The sequence below is a fragment of the Mytilus californianus genome, unplaced genomic scaffold (assembly GCF_021869535.1).
Source record: "Mytilus californianus isolate M0D057914Y unplaced genomic scaffold, xbMytCali1.0.p SCAF_1, whole genome shotgun sequence".
NCBI classification, from domain to species: Eukaryota; Metazoa; Mollusca; class Bivalvia; order Mytilida; family Mytilidae; genus Mytilus; species Mytilus californianus.
The window spans coordinates 26,193,435-26,211,683 of record NW_026262581.1 but is presented as its reverse complement, the minus strand read 5'-3'; the positions used below and the strand labels follow the sequence as shown (position 1 = coordinate 26,211,683).

The following is an 18,249-nucleotide window of genomic DNA, read 5'->3' as shown; positions in this document are numbered from 1 at the left end:
ATATCCTGTTGGTAAAAATTTCATAAAATAACCAGCATATTTATGGCTTCAGTTTACTTTTGATGTAGGCTTTGGGTATGCTTTGCTATATGAGTAGAAGTCAATTTCACCACACATTACCTGTAAAATGAAGAGTTTATACAAAAACTAACAATTATAGCTAAAAACCGACATCTAGTTTGGAGGAAATGTTTTATCTTTACATCCTTGGAAGGACATAATCATTGAACTAAATGGATTATTTATTTCTCAGTATCTATTCTACATCCCCATTCTTACCAGAAGTGGCTGGGTACTTGTACATCCAGCACAGCCAAACAGACACCCCATTCGACAATGGTTTTACTGCAGTTGGAAGAAGAAAAAGTTACCATATTTCTATATTTCCCAATCACCCTTGGAGGGTTTGATATTATAATTGAATAAAAGTATTTTAAAAGATATATATATGTCTTTTCAGAGACAACAACCAAACAACACAAATTATGTAAAAAATCTAAAGGTTATCAACCAGTCCATATAGATTTGTGTAATAAATTGTCGGAGATGTAAAATCATTTTGACCCATTGCCATATTACAATATTTCTAAATAGCTGAAGTTATTTTCATAGTACATTATCTATTAAGGAGATTAATTTCCTGATCAAACCATTTGGTTTGTTTTAAATAGAATCCTGGTGACATAGTCTGCATGACACCTATTGGTCTGGTGGCTAGAACAGAACATATCGATTTTGTAAAAAAAACCATAATTGAACTTTGATTTTATGACCTTATTTATTCTCTCTAATAATTTTAAATCTGCCCATTAATTTTCTATACATTACACACAAGTCCGATTAATTTGATATCAGGGTGACAATTTAATCATCATTACTGTCCCCAGTAATGACAATACCATTAAGTAATAGATTTTTAATACAGGACAAATATACTGAGTAACAAAAGTTTAGCAACGATATTTTTGAATTCACATTTCAAAATTTTAATATAAATTCTAAACATAACAATGAATAAATTAATGTAAAAAATAATATAAACCATTAGCGGTAATCTTAACTTGACACAAATTTTTTTCTTAATTTATTCCTGAAACTTTCGGAATTTTAAATTCATAGTTTTTCAATTAAAACAAGAATTGTACAAATGAAATAAGAGCGCTAACGATGAAATTTTCCATATAACTAATGTTTCCAAGGGGCAGAACTCTTTTAACAAGAATGTGTCCATAGTACACAGATGCCCGACTCACACTATCATTTTCTATGTTCAGTGGACCGTGAAATTGGAGTCAAACTCCAATTTGGCATTAAAATTAGAAAGGTAATATCATAGGGAACATGTGTATTTTAAGTTTCAAGTTGATTGGACTTCAACTTCATCAAAAACTACCTTGAAAAAAAATCCCCCCCCCCCCCCAAATTTTTTTGGAAATTTTGAAGATTATTTTCTTTTCAGGAAAAATATACAATTTCAGAGAGTTCCATAAACTTTAACACAAGTTACTGTCCAGAGACTAGAAAAATGCTTGTTTTTGGCACCTTTTTTGTCCCTAATTTCTTAACGTTTGGGGCAATTACCCCCAAACTCTATCCCAGCCTTCCCTTTGTGGTATATATAGAACCTTGTAGTACAATTTCAGAGAGATCCATACACTTAAACACAAGGTATTGTCTGGAAACTAGAAAAATGCTTGTTTTTGGCCCTTTTTTTTGGTCCTGAACGTTTGGGGCGATCTCAGGTGCTCCAGAAGGGTAAGCAAATCCTGCTCCACATGCAGCACTCATTGTGTTGCAATCTTTCTAAAAAGTTACAGGAATCTGAGTTGAAAATTGAAGGAGTAGTAGATTACACAACTTAGTTACCAACTTTTCCCTGGTCAGAGTGTGACCCAACCTCTATTCACTCTTCAGCATTATATATCACTGTAAGATCAATCAAGGGTGGTGACAAAAGAAAAGAATCACTGCAAGATCAATAAAGGGTGGTGAAGAAAGAACAGAACTAAGACTATGGATAATACCAAACAGAAATTTTATTCTACTAAAAAAATCACTGTGAAAAAAACCTGGCCATTATATATAATGATATGATGATTATCTTTTATCTGATATTTACTTTTTTCTACGATAATAGTTCTTAAAAAACTTTTAACAATGCAATACTGTACAGATACTAATTGTGACCATTCTGAAAAAGAATAAAGTGATCAGCAATTTTAGAACAACAATATATAACAATGGAGGTCAGAAACAATCTTTGAGTTAATAATAATGTTTTATCGAATTAGACACATCAGTATAATCAGAAAGGTTTTACTAATGGTATCCAGTCAGGGAGACCTGTCAAACAGTACTTATTTTCTGAGAATTATTATCGCTCCAACAATATTGATGTTGTCACAGTAAATGCACCATTATATGTGCTTTGATAAATGCCATTAATTTCTGTCTCCAAATTCATAAATTTCCCATCCTTTTGACAAGAATTCTCTTAAGTAAATCTGCATTAAATCATTAATGAAGTAAATTTCAGGCTAATCATACTATAACATGTATAATGTACTGTGATAGGTTTTTTGCCAAGTCGTTACAATGTACTATTAACATGATTAAGGGGTTAATGCTCTCAATGTAAAATTTAAACAGGGCAATAACAATGTCACTATAACATGTACAAAGTAACCCTAATTGATTATTTCTGGGGCAATAACTCCAAAGCAGGTCCGCAGATTTTTCTTAAATTTTTAAGATATATGTATCTTGTCATGCTGATCATTTTTGCATTTTACTTTCAACCTAGCTCGCAATCCTCCAGTTTATGAAACAATGGCAAGGAAAGGCTGAAAAAGTAAAAAAATCAACATTTCAGAGGCAATTAATCCAAAACAGGTGTAGATAGAACTTGTTGTGTTGACCATTTCCACCCTTAAGTCAGTTTTTCTCTTACAGAGACAGTAGCCAAAACTGTAGTTTGACCCTATGTTCTATGTTTAGACATGGCAGCTATGTTGGTTGATCAACCTGGACAAAAATCACTTACTTTATAGTTTACATCCTATATGCAAACTTTGGTTTCAATCTATTGAGGATTTTAGAGGAGAACTTCAGGAAGATTTTGAAAGAAATGTTTATGGATGAAGGACGCCAAGTGATGGCAAAAGCACACAATCACTAGCCCTTTTTTGCCAGGTGATTTAAAAAAACAAAACTTTAAACTTGATAACGGATAAACGCAAAGACCAGAAAAAATAATACCACCTACTATGGTAGGCGGGACGTATTACATTGTACTATAAAACAAGAGTGCACACACTGAAATGTCTCGCCTTCTATACTGACCATTGATTTTATGTTGATAGTCCTACATATAAAGTTTTAATACAAGTATGACATTTTTGATCCAAGAAAATAAGGTCAAGGTCAGATAAACCAAGCCGTAAATACATGTACACCTTTAATACAATAATTCCATACACAGAATATAGATGACCTATTGCTTATAGTATAAAAGAAACAGACCAAACCATGGAAATTCTATATTGACCAATGAACCATGAAAATGAAGTCAAGGTCAGACAATACCTGCCAGACAGACATGTACACCTTAAAATCATTCCATGCATCAAATATAGTTGATCTATTGCTTATAGTATCTAAGAAACGAAATGAGGTCAAGGTCAAATAAAACCTGCCAGACTGACATGTACATTGTAAAATATTTCCATACACCAAATATAGTTGACTTACTGCATAAAGTATTAAAAAAAACAAGACCAACACACAATAAACTGTTATCACAAAGATAATGTCTCGCCTTTTTGTAATTTTGATAATGCAAATGTTGAAATTATAAAATGAATCTCAGCAACACTTTAACATGTAAGTTATGTTAATATTCAAAGTCGATAAACCATGACTGAAGGTACATGGCTAAACAATCTCCATGGAATGAGATGTGCCAATGCTAATACAGCTGCATACCAAATACCATTGACTTATTACAAGTCGTTCCCTTTAAACAAACCTAAACACAAACATTAACTTGTAAACTATGTAAAAGTTTCAAAGTCAATGAACCATGATCAGGGGTGGCCAAATAATCTCCATGGTAATGAGATATGCCAGTGCTTATACAACTGAACACCAATTAACATTGACCTACCACTAATGGTTCCCCATAAATTGACCTAATCACAAACTAATACATGTAAACTATGAAAAGTTTCAAAGTCAATAGACCTTGACTGAGGGGGCGGGGCCAAATAATCTCCATGGTAATGAGATGTGCCAATGCTTATACAACTGCATACCAAATATCATTGACCTACCACTAGTGGTTCCCCATAAAGTGACCTAATCACAAACTAATACATGTAAACTATGAAAAGTTTCAAAGTCAACAGACCTTGACTGAGGGGGCGGGGCCAAATAATCTCCATGGTAATGAGATATGCCAATGCTTATACAACTGCATACCAAATATCATTGACCTACCACTAGTGCTTCCCCATAAATTGACCTAATCACAAACTAATACATGTAAACTATGAAAAGTTTCTAAGTCGATAGACCTTGACTGAGGGGGTGGGCCAAATAATCCCCATGGTAATGAGATATGCCAATGCTTATACAACTGCATACCAAATATCATTGACCTACCACTAGTGGTTCCCCATAAATTGACCTAATCACAAACTAATACATGTAAACTATGATAAGTTTCAAAGTCAATAGACCTTGACTGAGGGGGCGGGGCCAAATAATCTCCATGATAATGAGATATGCCAATGCTTATACAACTGCATACCAAATATCACTGACCTACAACTAGTGCTTCCCCATAAATTGACCTAATCACAAACTAATACATGTAACCTATGAAAAGTTTCAAAGTCAATAGACCTTGACTGAGGGGGCGGGGTCAAATAATCTCCATGGTAATGAGATATGCCAATGCTTATACAACTGCATATTAAATATCATTGACCTACCACTAGTGGTTCCCCATAAATTGACCTAATCACAAACTAATACATGTAAACTATGAAAAGTTTCAAAGTCAATAGACCTTGACTGAGGGGCGGGCCAAATAATCTCCATGGTAATGAGATATGCCAATGCTTATACAACTGCATATTAAATATCATTGACCTACCACTAGTGGTTCCCCATAAATTGACCTAATCACAAACTAATACATGTAAACTATGAAAAGTTTCAAAGTCAATAGACCTTGACTGAGGGGCGGGCCAAATAATCTCCATAGTAATGAGATGTGCCAATGCTAATACAACTGCATACCAAATATCATTGACCTACCACTAGTGGTTCACCATGAACTAGACCTAATCACAAACTAATACATTGTTGACGACGCCGATGCCGAAAACAGCATACCTATGTCTCGCTTTTTGACTCCGTCATTAGGTGAGACAAAAACTAAACCCTTTCCACTGAACCATGAAAATGAGGTCAAGGTCAGATGACACCTGCCAGTTGGACATGTACACATTACAATCATTACATACACCAAATATAGTAGACCTATTGCTTATAGTATCTGAGATATGGACTTGACAACAAAAACTTAACCTTGTTCACTGATCCATGAAATGAGGTCGAGGTCAAGTAAAAACTGTCTGACAGGCATGAGGACCTTGCAAGGTACGCACATACCAAATATAGTTATCCTATTACTCATAATAAGAGAGAAATTAACATTACAAAAAACCTTAACTTTTTTTCAAGTAGTCACTGAACCATGAAAATGAGGTTAAGGACAATGGACATATGACAGATGAAAAATTCATATAATAAGGCATCTATATACAAAGTATGAAGCATCCAGGTCTTCTACCTTCTGAAATATGAAGTTTTTAAGAAGTAAGTTAACGCCGCTGCCAGATCACTATCCCTATGCCGAGCTTTCTGCGACTTTAGGCTCGACAAAAATGTTTTAACTTACTTATTATCTTATCTTTTTATATTCCATACATGTAAAAGAATTCCCTATCTAACTTCTGCTGAAAAGTTGATATAAAATGTATTACCTCAGTCCTGTAATAAATGTGTTAAATAAAAACTTGATAAAATGTGTCCTTCAAATACTATAACAATTGTCTGATTATCAGAATACCAAGAAAGAATACTTAAAACAAGGAAATTAGTTCCTGGTTGGCAATCAAATCAGAAAAATCTGGAGGAAATCAAATTTGTCTGATAAATACACTAATCAAAATGAGACATTTTATAATGATGACAGTAATCCAAACTTGTTACTGTCTGATTAGAGGCAAAATAGACAAATACAGTGAAAACCGTCTTCACAAACTCCTGCAGGACTTTGGATTTTGTTCAAATTAGACAAGCTTTAGAGTTTACGCAGGTTTAAGCTTCTATAAAATTTCACTGTTTGTGTTCTCCTAGGAGATTTCATTTTAGACAGGTTTCAGGTTACTAGGGTTTTTAGTTGAGACAGGTTTCACTGTACTGCAAATTGCAATGTATAGAAGATATCTTAGGAAACAATTAGATCTTAATATGCACTGTACAGTACTATAACGAAATCTCTGACCTGTTTGACCCCTAATTGCTCAGAACCTAGCGAAGACCTTTTCTAATTTTAATGATCTTATCTAATCTACAACATATCTCAAAATCACAAAGATTTTGTGTGTATTGACTCCCCTAAAGATTTTTTTATCTCAGCTTTTCAAGAAAATATATTTAGAAATCTTAACTTAAAATGAAAATTAGCTATAGGACAGGAGTTAGAAGCTTGAAATTTATCTTTATATAAAACTGATTACACCTGAGACCATTCACAGCAAGTTCGGTTAACCAATTCTCTTATAAATGATCAAATTCAATTTTATCAAGAGCTATTCAATTTTTTTTCTGGATGAAATACAAATTGCTCAAATGGAAATCTTCAGTTAAGTCACCTGAATCAAGTTGCATCACTTCAGCTATATTCATTTCAGCTACAAATACATATTTTAATAGTTCTTTGTATAGAATTCAATTGAAATGACAAGTTACAAAAAAAAAATTAGGTTAACACAAGTATAGTTTTTGGTGTAATTCTGAAAGTAGTATTTTCCATCATTAACATGATTTAGATAACATGCTTTTACAAAGAATGCTCCATCAATATCCATAAAGGAATTATTTCATGTCACGATTATGAATAATAAAACTGTAAAAGTCTAGCGATTTTCCTTAAATTTAAAGAAATGGCACCTTATTTTAGTAATGAAATAAAATACAACTGTAATTTCTGCAGTCTTTAGGGAATATTCTGATAAACCACTAACATCATTTAGCATTAGCTCCTAATAGAAGGAAACCATTCTGTAACACATCTGTGTCATACTGTGTTATAGTTCTCTGTAAATCAATTTTAATATGCATTGAAAATTGGCAAACTTCATTTTGCCTCTATTTCAAAGTCATGCAATTTTTATTTAGATATATTTTGTCTTTCCCAAAGGTGATCCAATGAATAGTTATAACTTTTGTTATTAAGGAAATAAAACCTTTCCCCCAGGATCAGTTGGTGTTTACCTTGCCATTTTTTAATAATATTTTGCAATGGGAACTTTCCTATTGAATAAATACAATAGCTATTGTTCTCTGTCATGTCTGTGGAGTTCATTCAATGGGAACTTAAAATTTTCCAAGAAAAAAAATCATTATTGATTAATTTGACTTTTCAAAAAAATAAACTATTGATGGAAATACATGTAAGAATACTGAATTATGAAACACTGCATGTAATGTTAGATTAATTCAATATCAACAAATTTATTTCTACTGTGATAGTAAATTGGTTTTTTAGTGGGTTACTAAATTGTACGAGGGAGACAACATTGCTACATGTATATATACCAGCCTATTACTATAAAACCAAAATAATTTAATATAAATTCATTTGCAATATGCACCATTTATTAATAAATGAAATGTTTCATTAAAAGTTTCTGTAAACAGAAATTCATCACAATAAACTTTTTAAGCCAAAGGTTTTTTGGAAATCTTTTATAGGCTTGCGTTTGAAAACTGTTTATTTTCAAACTTTCTATTCTTTGTACATTGCATCCGCGAACTAAATGCCCTAACTTAGTTGTTTTTATTCTTGTACATTTCATATAATAATTGTTATATTCCAATCAATAATTCTATGGTAGGCAATATCATTCTAATTGGGGACGGAAATCTTTCAAGTTACAAAATTACATTTTCAATGCTTCAAAGTAATTAGTTTAAATGACATTTTTTCAGGAAACTAATCAAAACAATCACCAGTGACAATCTAGGAAGACAAATTTGAATAAAAGAATCCTCCAAGCTTTTCAAATTCTAAAATTATCAGGGTAAAACATGACGTCTAATTGTATTATATAAAACTATTTCTAGATTGGTGGTGATGTAATAAAACAAGGATATTTAAGTGCAGGTATTTAGAAATGCCTAGGTTGTAAAAAAAAATAGACAGGGGTCCTTAATTATATAAGGAGCATCCAAATTACAGAAAAATAAGATGATGAGGTATGATTGCCAATATCCACCAGAGACCAAATTAATTAGAAGTTAGCATATATTTAAGACTACTGATTCAAATTAATAGAAAGGGGGGTCGAGATCTGAAAAGTTACTAGTTTAACACACCAACATATCTATTAGCCAGTCCGAAGACAGGAAGTTACACATCGGTTGTCTCATGTCATATCGAGATATTTTTTTTTTATTCTTTAATAATTTATTGTTTTTTGCAGACACTGTCTTTGTTTTAATTTATTCACAACACTAAGGTTCTTGGCAATTTTAATATAGAGATGGACTCTGATTGATAGGTATTTTTTTTTTTTTTTTTGTGTCTAACACCACTTTCACCATTATTGTCAAATTCACATTGGTGGAGGAAGACTGAGTGCCAAGACAGAACCACCAACTTTAAGCAGGAAAACTGGCTTGACTTATTGTATAGGCACATACTACATGTATACCTGACTGTTGTATGAGACTATATGTTGACCTCTAGATGTCTTCTGATTATTTGTGTCGTTGGGTTGCTGTCTCATTGATGTATTACGGCATTTACCCACATCTTAAATATATATATTCAGTGAAACTCCAACAGTGACAACAGATGCAGAACCTAGTTACTATATGATGTAGATCTTGTTCTGTGTCAACAATTATCAGCATACATTTAGATAGATGCCTATAATCCAATATTGAAGATTAAGTAAAATCTACCTTTCCATCTGAAAACCCAATACTTACTGTATGGTGACCTACAATAACTAACGTCTACGTCAGTTATTCTCTGGTGGAGAGTTGTCTCATTGGCAATCATACCATATCTTCTTATCTTTTATATTAACAATGTCCCATTTAAGTTCCGCTTATATCTATGATTTCAATCAGTCCAGAGGCTGAAGAAGGGTAAAACATTGCTTTAATTTAAGTAAAAAAAAATTCATTCTTCTACGCCTACGAACTAAAAATGACATCAATTTTCTTAAATTAATCACACAATTTTGTTATATTTATAAATCAACTGTATTAACTATTTCTATTCAAAATTGAACATAACATTTGCAATCCATAAAAAAAATCTGTTCTTATTGAACCCCTTAATAGATTTGTCCGTAAATCTGACAAATACGCATTAATGAAAACAGAGAAAATTCTAATTGAAAAGGTCGTTCTATAAATCTGTAGAAACATGAAATGAAAACCCAGACTCTAATTCCGTTATGATCTATAGAACACTGCTTTCCCAGGAAAAACGCCTTGATTAATTTTTCCCTCCACGATCATGTCCATTTATGAAATACCAATTATTCATCTAATGATAAAGTAGCTGGTACAAACAAATAAATGGGTAATATTTATTACGATCCTTATTTGTTAAAAAATAAACCAAGCTTGACAGCAGCTAAATATAGGATGATTAAAGACATAAAATAAGGGAAAATAAAACTCTGTTGTGATGGAGATGGCGTCCTACAATAAAAACTCATCTTTGCTGTCATTCTAATAGAAAAATGGTGTAGACTTTTAAAAGATAAATGTGCTGAAAGTTAACTCTGTCGTATAGAAGTTTATTCCCATATAACGTTTATCTCAATGAGTAGAAAAATATGATAAGTTATAAATGTTTATTATTATATTTAATTAAAAGGCTTATAGATGGGTGTATGATTAATATTACAGCCACAAATATAATTAAGGCAGCCACATTCAGGGAAGTAAGGAAATATTTTTACTGGACTTAACCAAACTATATATTGGCATTTTACCAATGTCCAAATGACCTCAAAAATGAATGTATAATGTCGACCATTTCTCATCATGAGGACAGCAGTTCCGTTAATTTCGTAATTTCCCCATGGTCATGATATCTACATTACGATTGAAAATGAATTCTGAAACATTTCATGGTGACAGTACAAAGTATGTGATTATAAAAATCCTAAGTATCTATCTATCACAGAATTTAACTACTACTTAATCTAGGAAAATCATTTATAATTCAAAACCATTTCAATGATCTTATTTCAACTACTGAATTGTTTCAGTCAACTGCATAATTTTTTTGTAAATAATCAATGATGATACATTGTACCATAATACAATAAAATTAGTAACGTTCAATTTCAGTGTACAGCTTGATCAAATAGTCAGACATACAAGAACATCTTTATTTACTGCTTTTGTAATTTCCATTACTGTTTACTAGGTTTTTTCATTTATTGGCAGAAAACATTTGAGGGTTCAGAACAAGCACAACATTTCATCCCCTGCAACAACTACATTATGTCAGTTTTCACAAATAACTTCTTTACTTCCCATTCCCCCCCCCCCCCCCCCCATTAATAATTTCATCATTTTTTTTCCAAGTGTCTGTGTAGACTGCATTTACTATCATAAAAAAAGTCCTATACAATTTATACAAAATGATTCTGTTATAAATCAGTCTTGTTGACCAGTATTGAATAAATCACAGGGCAATAACAGGCCATTGAACATCCTAATCTCAACCAATGGTCAATCTATAGCAATTTATTATTGAAATGAATTATTAGTCATGAACTTCCTCTTAGCTTTAAATTCCTAAAGCATTCTGCAATTCCAACCCTTAGTATTAGTTTAATACTTAGGATGGAGTATAAAAATAAGGAGATGTGGTATGATTGCCAATGAGACAATTATATCCACCAGAGTCCAAATGAGGTTGAACTTTAGGTCACTGTATATTAGGAGCCAATCTGGCGATATAAATTTCTTTTATATTAACTTAAATAAAAGGACCACAGATTGAAATTAACAGAGCTCCAAATAAAACTTGGAAAACACAATAGTACCTAATTCTATATGAAAAGAATTCAAAATAGCAGAATTTCATGAAATTGGATCATTCTCGAAAATCTTCTAAAACATTCAAAGTTCTAAAAAGACACCACATGGGCAAATGTTAATGAAATGAATATGTAGCTAACAAACAAATTCCATATTTGCCAGTAACAAGTCTAGGTAAATCTAGTCAGAAAGTTCTATTTAAAAATGGCGCTTATAATTTATTTTTAAACATTTAACACCATGTAAGCATATACATGTATTTGCTTTTCACAATGAATATTCACAATGAAAAGCACGAGCAAGTCTTGCTCATGCTTTTGAAGACATAAAATATAATAAAATGCTTCGCTGGGGCGCAGCTTGATACGACCACAGAGGTCGAACCCTGAACAGTTGGGGCAAGTATGGACACAACATTCAAGCTTGATACAGCTCTGAATTTGGATTGTTATTAAATATTTGAAACAGCATAGGTTTCTGACACAGAAAGAATGTGGTCTAAGAACTTGAATTTTTTTAATTTACCTATTATGGTCCAATGTCCAAAATCAAAATACATGGTTAGATTCAGCATATCAAAGAACCCCATATATTCAATTTTTGTTAAAATCAAACACAGTTTAATTTTGGACCCCAACTTGGACAAACTTGAAAACTGGGCCCATAATCAAAAATCTAAACACATGTTTAGATTCAGCATATCAAAGAACCCCAAGAATTCAATTTTTGCTAAAATCAAACTAAGTTTAATTTTGGACCCTTTGGACCTTAATGTAGACCAATTTAAAAAACGGGACTTAAAATTAAAAATCTAAATACACGGTTAGATTTGGAATATCAAAGAACCCCAATAATTCAATTTTTGATGAAATCAAACAAAGTTTAATTTTGGACCCTTTTGACCTCAATATGAACCAATTTGATAGCAGGGCCCACAAATAAAAAATCTAAATTCATGGTTAGATTCAGCATATCAAAGAACCCCATATATTCAATTTTTGTTGAAATCAAAAAAAGTTTAATTTTGGACCCCAACTTGGACCAACTTGAAAACTGGGCCCATAATCAAAAATCTAAACACATGTTTAGATTCAGCATATCAAAGAACCCCAAGAATTCAATTTTTGTTAAAATCAAACTAAGTTTAATTTTGGACCCTTTGGACCTCAATGAAGACCAATTTAAAAAACGGGACCCAAATTAAACATCTAAAAACACGGTTAGATTTGGCATATCAAAGAACCCCAATAATTCAATTTTTGATGAAATCAAACAAAGTTAAATTTTGGACCCTTTTGACCTCAATATGAACCAATTTGATAGCGGGGCCTACAAATAAAAAATCTAAATACATGGTTAGACTCAGCATATCAAAGAACCCCATATATTCAATTTTTGTTGAAATCAAACAAAGTTTAATTTTGGACCCCAATTTGGACCAACTTGAAAACTGGGCCCATAATCAAAAATCTAAATACATGTTTAGATTCAGCATATCAAAGAACCCCATATATTCATTTTTTGTTGAAATCAAACAAAGTTTAAATACTGGACCCTATCTTGGACCAACTTGAAAACTGGGCCCATAATCAAAAATCTAAACACATGTTTAGATTCAGCATATCAAAGAACCCCAAGAATTCAATTTTTGTTAAAATCAAACTTAGTTTAATTTTGGACCCTTTGGACCTTAATGTAGTCTAATTTAAAAAACAGGACCCAAAATTAAAAATCTAAATACACGGTTAGATTTGGAATATCAAAGAGCCCCAATAATTCAATTTTAGATGAAATCAAACAAAGTTTAATTTTGGACCCTTTTGACCTCAATATGAACCAATTTGATAACGGGGTCCACAAATAAAAAATCTAAATACATGGTTAGATTCAGCATATCAAAGAACCCCATATATTCAATTTTTGTTGAAATCAAACAAAGTTTAATTTTGGACCCCAATTTGGACCAACTTGAAAACTGGGCCAAAAATCAAAAATCTAAATACATGTTTAGATTCAGCATATCAAAGAACCTCATATATTCAATTTTTGCTAAAATCAAACAAATTTTTATTTTGGACCCTTTGGACCTTAATGTAGACTATTTTGAAAACTGGACCCAAAATTAAAAATCTAAATACACTGTTAGATTCGGCATAACAAATAAATAAATGTGATCAAAGATTTAACAAATCTAATGCACCATACTGTGCAATTAAAGATTACTTCTTGAAATTTTTCAATATTTGAAATTTGAAAAAAAAATAATATTTGAAGAATAATTCTTTTTAATTTCTGAAATCTGAAATGAGAAAAAATTGACCCCCCACAATTTCTTTTTATCCCCCCCCCCCCCTTTTTCCCCAAAAAAATTCTTTCCCTCAAGATATGGTGATAATCTCAATTCAAATTTCCAATGGAGTTGGCAACCATAATTACCCATTTAAATTTACCATAGTGCTAACTTAATCTATTTTATAATAGAATTAATAAAAATATAGTGTCAAATCTTTCATATGGATTTTTTTGTAAAAAAAAATGATGCAACATTTGCAGATATTTTTACTGGTCTTCCTTTATAAATATGCATTTCTTTAAACATAATTTAAAAGCAGTGTAAGGGAAGTAACCAAAACGTTGAATTTGGATTACCTCCCTTACACTGTTTTAAATTATCTTTATTGTTCATTAACCATTACTTTATACATAATTTAAAAGCAGTGTAAGGGAGATAATTTCAATGATGTATTTGATTTATCTCCCTTACACTGCTTTAAATTATGTTTTGTACTAAAGTATTTGTCCTTTAACCAGGACAACCTTGTTTTTCCCCCTTTTTTGCCCCTAATTCCTAAACGGTTTGAGCCATAACCCCCCAAAGCAAATCCTAACCATCCCTTTGTGGTATGGAAACTTGTAGTATAATTTCAGAGAGATCCATACACCGTTCCACAGTTATTGTCTGGAAACTAGAAAATGCTTATTTTTGGCCCCTTTTCGGCCCCTAATTCCTTAACTGTTGGTACCATAACCCCCAAAATCAATCCCAACCTTCCTTTTGTGGTATATAACCTTATGGTAAAATTTCAAAAAGATCCATTCACTTAAACTAAAGTTAGAGTGCGAAAACCAATGTGTCTTCGGACGACGCCGGACGACGACGACGACGACGCCAACGTCATACCAATATACGACCACAAAATTTTTTTGCGGTCGTATAAAAAGCTGGAAAAGTCTCTCATTGAGCTTAAAACAAGTATTGTTCGGAAACAAACATAGTCATAAAAAATGAAATTAAATGTAAAACAAAAACATAGTCAATATCGTTTAAGTTTTAATGATAAAATCTGATTTCATTTGAAAGAAATTTTACCCAATCTTCCAAGTCTGAAGAATTTAAAAAAAAAAATTGAAAATATAATTTTCATTTCAATATTTTTTTCTGATATTGGTAGGATATATACCACGTTAAAACAAATGACTGTACAATTTCAACTGAAAGGAAAACTATCAAGGTGATCTGATTTTGTCTGATATGGACAAGAGTCTATTATATAATATTCAATGTACCTGGCACATTCTAACAAAATTATGCCTGACTGTACAGTTGCAACAAAGGTAAACAATCAAAATGATCTACATTGTTCAGTATATAATAGAAAAACAAAGGATATGGGGTATCCATCCATGACACAAAAACAGTAAATGCACAGCAAAAAAACACATACAAAAAGCAAAGGAACAGCGTTTTTATTGCTGTTTTTCATCTCAATGTCACAGTGAGACCTCAACACTGAGCAAAAAAACTCTCACCTGATCACTGCAAGTATATATTCATTTGACAAATCATAAGCCTTATATACATGTATATATATGCCAACACATAATCTCCTCATTTATTTTATGACATTTGCTATTACATGAATGCCAAATTTTTTTTTTTAAATTACTAAAAAAATTCTGCCCTTAGCCGATATTCAAATTTTGTTTTCCATCAACATGATCAACACAAGATCAATGTATACATCACTGAGATAGCCAGCTAAAATGTAATCAAGATTAATTATCCCAATTATGGAGTGACAATATAGATTCATTGAATTTTTTTCTCCATGTTCTCCAAAATAGTTTAACATCTCAAATAGTTTACAGTTACTTGAAAAACATATTTCTTTTTGTTTTTTAACTGCGATCATTACTTAGTTAAATGACCTCTGGTAATCAAGAGTTATCTTTCTTTGAATAAATTTAAAAACATTTTGATAAGGTACCAATGTACTTAGACCTAGACCTTGACCCTGATGGTATTCTTCTAAGTTCAGTATCACTTAACCACAAGATTATGAAACATCATGAGGTCACATAAATGTAAAACTTCAAGTGCAATGAAGTAGAAGACCTCTAGATAATATATTTTGTGTTTTATTGTGTTGTCTGGTTACTGTCCAATCATACATTTGTAGATGCAACAGATATATCCCTTTGTTCATATATATGATCAAGATAATTTAGACATCTTCATGATTTTGTTGGAATGACATTGTCCCATTCTACATGCATGTAAAATAAGGGTCAAGTGATAATGCGTTTATCGTGACTTTACCAGATTGACAACCATAGGCAGTCAGAGCTCAAACATAAATAGGTCTAATTTTGTTTTTTTTTTTACTCATAGATCGAGAGATTTAAATGTGTATGTTTCATGTATTGTCTCCCTTTAAATTATAACAAAATATGACTTCAACAAGTTAATTGTAGGTTCAGCAAAAAATATTAGACCTTAATCAAAATGTTGTGAAATACTGACTTCTACAAGAGGATAAGTTACCAATTAGGTAACTTTCAAGACCATTACACACACATAATAAAATGCTCCGCTGGGAGCAGCTTGATACAACCGCAGAGGTCGAACCCTGAACAGTTGGGGCAAGTATATATGGACACAACATTCAAGCTTGATACAGCACTGAATTTGGATTGTGATTAAATATTTGACACAGCATAGCTTTCTGACACAGAATGAATGTGGTCTAAGAACTTAAAAATTTTTAATTTACCTATTCAAACCATATCATTATTATTTGCTTTTATATATAAATCAGAAATAACCAATTTAAAATGGAAAATTTTAAAGAAAAAAAAAGGAAAAAAAAATCCCCCCCCAAATTTTTTTAACCCCCTTATGATTCATCACCCCCAAACTCAATCTCAGCCTTCCCTTTGTAGTATGGTACCTTGCAGTACAATTTCAGAGAGATCCATACACTTGAACACATGTTATGGTCTGGAAACTAGAAAAATGCTTGTTTTTTGGCCCCAAATTCCTAAACATTTAGGGCAATTACCCCCAAACTCAAACCCAGCTTTCCCTTTGTGATATGGAACCTTGTAGTACAATTTCATAAAGATCCATACACTTACACACAAGTTATTGTCCTGAAACTAGAAAAATGCTTGTTTTTTTGCCACTTTTTGGCCCCTAATTCCTAAAATTTTGAGGCAATTAGCCCCAAAATCAATCCCAGCCTTCTCTTTGTGGTATGGTACCTTGCAGTACATATTTCAGAGAGATCCATACACTTGAACACAAGTTATTGTCTGGAAACTAGAAAAATGCTTATTTTTGGCCCCTTTTAGGCCCCTTATTCATAAACGTTTTGGGCAATTACCCCTAAACTCAATTCCAGCTTTCCCTTTGTGATATGGAACCTTGTAGTACAATTTCAAAAAGATCCATACACTTACACTCAAGTTATTGTCATGAAACTAGAAAAATGCTTGTTTTTTTACCCTTTTTTGGCCCCTAATTCCTAAAATTTGGAGGCAATTACCCCCAAAATCAATCCCAGCATTCCCTTTGTGATATGGAACCTTGTGGTAAAATGTCAGAGAGATCCATAAACTAACACACAACTTACGTCTGGAAGTTACAAAAATGCTTATTTTTGGCCCCTAATTCCTGAACTGTTGGTACCATAACCCCCCAAAATCAATCCCAACCTTCCTTTTGTGATATTGAACCTTGTGGTAAAATTTCATAGAGATCCATTCACTTAAACTAAAGTAAGAGTGCGAAAACCAATGTGTCTTCGGACGATGACGACGATGACGACGACGACAACCTATGTCATGCCAATATAAAAAGGTCAAGTATCAATTTGAAATTGTGACAACAATGAACAGCAGTGTTTTGTTTTCTGTAGAAAAATATGAACAAGAGTTTAAAAAAAAGAGACAATGTTTATTCACTTTCTAATGCAACAATTTATAACCACTGAAAATGAAAAATATCTTAGATGTCAATAAAAACGTTCATTTAGATCATTACAAATACAATGTACCTTGTAGATAACTCAGATCCTTGTTAATTCTTAGAAAAATGTTTATTGTCACATATATATATATAGATGAAGTACCTTTACCTAAAAGTCAAATAAAATGTTTTCATCCTGTTTTATTAAACCTAAATTGAACAAAATAAATCTGTCATTTGCTAACTTATACAAACTTGTCCATAATTGCAGACAACATTTTTATCATATTAGATAATTTGACTTCTGTAAGTCAGAAACAAAAAAAGATTGGTTTATGTCTGAGCTCTGTCTAATAGACGAACTCTGTTTACGAATATGATGAATTGCAGATTTAGCCAACTTTCGTTCATTTTTCCCAAAGAATTGTTTTTCACTGGTTGCTATGAAGTCTGATTGCAACCATTCAAATCTTATCATATCATTTAATCATACATGCAGATGTATTAAAGGAAAATGTATATGAAACACTATCATGTGACAGTATTTGATTTGATTATACATGTTATAATCAGGTACATGTACATGTGTAATGTACAATTTCTCATGTGAAGCGGCTGCATATTTT

At 32.0% G+C, this 18,249-nt stretch overlaps 1 protein-coding gene across 1 annotated transcript in view; it reads right to left on the bottom strand.

Annotated features, from left to right (window-relative positions):
- LOC127718065 (synaptophysin-like) overlaps window positions 1–18,249 on the bottom strand; it is a 62,268-nt gene that overhangs the window by 30,425 nt on the left and 13,594 nt on the right. The window lies entirely within an intron of this gene.